The 4,688-nt window shown below is 44.5% G+C and overlaps 1 long non-coding RNA gene across 1 annotated transcript in view; it reads left to right on the top strand.

Annotated features, from left to right (window-relative positions):
* LOC104397703 overlaps positions 1-3,279 on the top strand; it is a 5,489-nt gene extending 2,210 nt beyond the window's left edge. Inside the window, exon 2 of the long non-coding RNA XR_719886.1 lies at positions 3,078-3,279. This is a non-coding gene — a long non-coding RNA (uncharacterized LOC104397703). The remainder of the gene's footprint in view (positions 1-3,077) is intronic.
* Positions 3,280-4,688: the final 1,409 nt, after the last annotated feature.

The following is a 4,688-nucleotide window of genomic DNA, read 5'->3' as shown; positions in this document are numbered from 1 at the left end:
CCCCCCAAACTCCAGGGCCCCCTTGTAACCATAGCAAAATGCCCGGGGTAGTACAAAAGCCATAAACAACCATACACTCCTCTAAGGAGAAGGTGTTTGGCGACCTTCGGAGCAAAGCTGATTTTAGCTTTTTCCGTGCCTGTGGCTCAGGCGGGAGGAGGAGGTGCCGGTGCTCATTCCAGCCACCACACGGTAGCGGCGGGACCCGCACTTGCGGGTCTCGGGATAATGGGGCTTGCTCTAGCTCCAGGGAGGCTGCCCGGGAAGCAGACCTTCTTCGCTCCTTGGTCTCCTCGCATGAGTAGGTGTCGCAGGAGCTGGGTCTTTGTGTAGGTTGTTCTGAACACTTCTTACATCAGGCAGGGTGATCTCCATGTTTTCCTTCTTTCATTCTTTCTTTAGCGGAAGGTGGGGGGAGTGATGGTAAGGGGCTTGTTGGATGATTACAACCGCTAGCACTTATTTATAAGTTTCTTGGGGAAGGGCTGGTATCGTACCCTTGATACCAGTGGGTGTGTTCATGTATTATTTTAATATGATATGTCTTTTATACAGAGCTTGTTTTCCTCCTCCCTCCCTCCCCAGCCCACTCCCCCCTCCCGCTTTGTTTCTGGAATTTGTTTCGCTTTTAAAGCACTAGCACAAACAAACAAACACACAAAAATGACTGGCAACAAGTTAAATCCCATTTGTGTCCCTCCCACCGAGCGCGGACGGTGCCTTGCTAAAGCCTGGGGTTTGTAGTGCTGTCTCGATAATAATTTGACCAGGAAAGAGAAGCGACTGCAGACAGACTTTCCGTGCACTGAAAATGCGGAAAGGCGTTGAAAGAAACAGTTCACCGGAGTGCATCTCCTTTGTGTGTTTTCTCTCCATCTTTACAATGGGGCGCTCGCATAGGCTTGCACACACACACACAAGTTATGTTTCCTAGGGAGTTTTTAGAACACAGTATTTATTATAACGGAGCTAGAAACTCCACCTTAATAATGAAATAACGCCGTAGCTCCGGAAACTCCAACAAATAAATATTTAAATTTGCCTTTAAACAGAATACTAGCAGAGGAGGGCATTACACTTTATTTTCATCATAATTTCTAAACATCAATAAAAGAGATAAAGAAAAGTCTCACAGGTCCTTATACACGTAGGAATTAATAAAACGATGTCAGTCTAGGAGTTTGTTTTTTTTTTTTTTCTTTTTCCTCTTCTTTTTCCCCCTTCCAAGGAGACCGCTAGCTAATTTCTGTGATTATATTAAGTAGTGAATCCACACAAACAAGAAATTTTCTCACTTGAGGGTCGGAATCGTGTCCCAGGAGGGCTTCGCTGAAAGACTCTCACAGTGATCCTCCTGGGTTCCCGTCCTTTCCCTTATTTTTTACTGACAGTAGTACAAAGAATCGCGGAAAAAAAAACCCAAACCCAAACTATAAAACAACCCAAATAAAAAATATTCGTCTTTGTGCTAAATGTACCTAAGAGATACCTTTTCACGCAAACGCACGGTTTGCAAACGATGATTTAACTTTATCTGTTGTGGTGGGCACGTGTTTTGTCATATGAAATTAACTTGTGAAAGACTTTGTATCATTTTTTGATTTGTGTTTGGCGACAAGGCAGATCGTATCTCATCGTGTTGATGGTTGATACAATTGCTAAATTAAAGGCATGCTTTCGGCTTTGGAAAACAACAACAAAAAACAACCCTCTGAGAGCTCATCCTCAGCGAAATAAGCCGAGGAGAAGTATAATAACGCGGAGCAGTATTTTCTATGCGTGTGCGACATATCCATATATTTCTGTATCATTCTGCTTCTCTATTGTCAGTGCTTATAGACAGCCAAGTCACTCCCGGGCTTGTCATTTATAATCGCCACCTAAAAGAACACAGGGACAATATACGGATAATCGCTGTAATTGCTTGGAGGAATGTAATTGGCATTATATTTTTTTCCGTGTCTTTACCTATTCTCCTGTGGTAAATAATAGAAACCGCACTGCTTGTCTTGACCTGTTTCTATGTTTGAGCCCCAAGAAGGGCACCAAATCATTGCAATAAAGTGATCAAACCTTCCTACGCACAGCCCAGCTTTGTTTTCTCCGCTTATGCTCTGCTTCTCCTCTCAAAGGAGGACACTGCGTTGAGCCAAGTGTTCTGGTTGAGGCGCTCCTCCGGACTCCGGGATTTAAAGTCTAAAGCTTTCAGTCTGTTGAGGCTGAAATGATGATTTTCCGCATTTTAAAAGGGATGAGGCTCTATTTATAAATGTTACAGAAGGTTTCGTTACTTCAGGAACAACAAAACAGGAATAGAGCTGCAATTTTCAAGAAAATAGGATTTCAAAATATAGAAATAAAAAAAGTAGAGGAGACGATGTATCATTCAATCAAATTACAGAAAATTGCTTTAAAATTCAGAACAGTAGCGATCCATTATGTCTCTGTTTTATTAGTGACAAGTACAATTACTCTAAAATAAAGAACACTGGTGAATATATAATTGGCTGTAATCATGTTAGTATTTGAATAAAAATGACGGGGACATTTAACACTTCGACAACAAAATGTTCAGAAGCAACTTATTTATTAAACAGTTTTTATTTGCATACACGTGAAGGAGAAACACACTTTTGCTTACGAGAAATCAAGGTTTTTTTTCACTTTCAATGAATATAGGATCAAAAAAAAATTAATTATTTTACTATCCAAGGCTTAATAAAGTCTCCTGAGTACGACTGTATTATTGGTTACTCAGTACCTAAAGGACGCCATCTACAGGAAAAGGTCTTTAGACTTAAGAGAAATCTAATTACTGTTGATTAAAAAAAAAAAAAAAAAATAAAAAAATCAGAGTTAATATTCTTCTATAAACCAGGCTCCGATTTTACCCACAACACCGATCACAAGATTTGCTTCAAAATTGCTTCTTGAGACTCACTTTGTTATAATTTTACACTATCTAGGGATCTGTTACAAGAGGCCCTTTCTCTGAGTTACGAGGCTTTAAAAAAACCAAATTGAACTCCAAGAAGAAACACTTTTTCTCCTTCTAAAGTGACTCTTTTCTCTCAGAGTTGACTTGGTCATCCCTGAAAATGCAGAACAGCCCCTGAGATCTCTCTCTTCAAACCTACCGTGGAAGATGCTTGTAAAAGAGTCCTGAAAACAAAACAACTTGATTGAAGGCAGTTTGTTCAACAATTGTGTCGTGGAATAATATTTCTTTAACTTATTCCCTTTTGAATAATGTCACTAAATATCAGCTATGCCAAGCACTCTCATCTCTTTTTACCATATATCCTTCGCCTCATGGCTTGGTACTTGAAGGTGCCATTTAGCCGGGTTGCTCCTTTCTGAGCCCTTGCTGGGAAACGCATCGAAGGAGGAAGAGTGCTCCTTAATATTTTTATCATAAAAATATAGAACCGTGGCGATGGCATATGCCCTCCTCGAAGCGATTCCAACCTCCCAGTTCAAACTACAGAGAATACGAGGAGAGCTAGAGGAAACTTGCAGGACTCCTCTTTCTACAGGGTTCTTATTTTTATTATTATTTTTTTCTTTCCGGTTTTAGTACCGAACGATTTTTCTGTTTCTATCTCTATTTCTTATTTATCTTGCTCTCTTAACAATTCTACAAATTTCTGCCCCTGTTGTGTGTATGTGAACTCGTGAAGGGGTGGACACTACACTGACCCGTGCGGATCCGGACTTCCGCGCGCGGACGGTGCCGCGCAGTCCGACCGCGCCTTCACAGCCGGCTCCCAAACACCTCCCCTGACCAGGCAGATTAAACTACGCAGTGAGGAGTCAAAAGCAGAGCTGCGTTGACACAAAGACTGAGAAAAATGACCCGGGCTGCACCCCCAATTTTATGTCTAAATTTGAAAAGCAGGGACAAAAGTCTGGAAACTATTTGTCATTTGTGCTTTCCTTGGATTCAGGTTCAAAGTTTATACTAAAGGTCTCCCTCTGTCTTCTCTCTTCGGGGCACAAACGGTGAACGTCCCAAATCGACAGACCGTGTCGTATGCCCGCCGTTAAACTTGAGAAGAACTCAGGAGAGGAGGTTTCCCTCCCTGGGGCCAGCCGCTCCCGCAGCCGAGCTCCCCGCCGGGACCCGCGGCGTGGGCACCCCTCCGAGCCAGGAGGTCTGTCATTCCTCTGGTGCCTCGTACACAGCCGCGGATGTCAGCCTTTTCCTACGTGTTCGGACTGCTAATGCGGGCACTTCACACAACAGAAATGCTCATCTCTGGAGCCTTTCCCAGGGCCGGTCGCCGATTTCGTGCCTCGCCTCTGCCGCAGGCGGCCCTCAGGCCCCGGGCTGGGGAACCTCGGGGTGCCCGGCAGCCCTTGCTGATGGGACCCTGATGCCCTCGGAGATGAGCACCCCGCATTGCTTCGGGGTGCCCTTAACCCTTCCAAACAGAACGTCTCACTAACTCCTCACACCCCTACGGGGACACGCTACCGAGGTTTCCAGCACGACACCTCCCGTATGTCTTCAGCAGAGACCATTTTTTCGGTGTCATTAGCACTACAAAAGTCCCTCACCTACCAGTCCCCCGCCCTGGTGTCACCAACCGGGTGGGGCCACAGAAAGCCTTGCCACCTCTACGACCCCCGAGGATCCCCGCTGGGACACTGTGCCCAGCGGAGGAGCGAGAGTCCCCTGCGGCCGA

This window comes from Chaetura pelagica, unplaced genomic scaffold (assembly GCF_000747805.2).
Source record: "Chaetura pelagica isolate M959 unplaced genomic scaffold, ChaPel_1.0 scaffold70, whole genome shotgun sequence".
Classification (NCBI taxonomy): domain Eukaryota; kingdom Metazoa; phylum Chordata; class Aves; order Apodiformes; family Apodidae; genus Chaetura; species Chaetura pelagica.
This window is presented reverse-complemented; position numbering and strand designations above follow the sequence as displayed.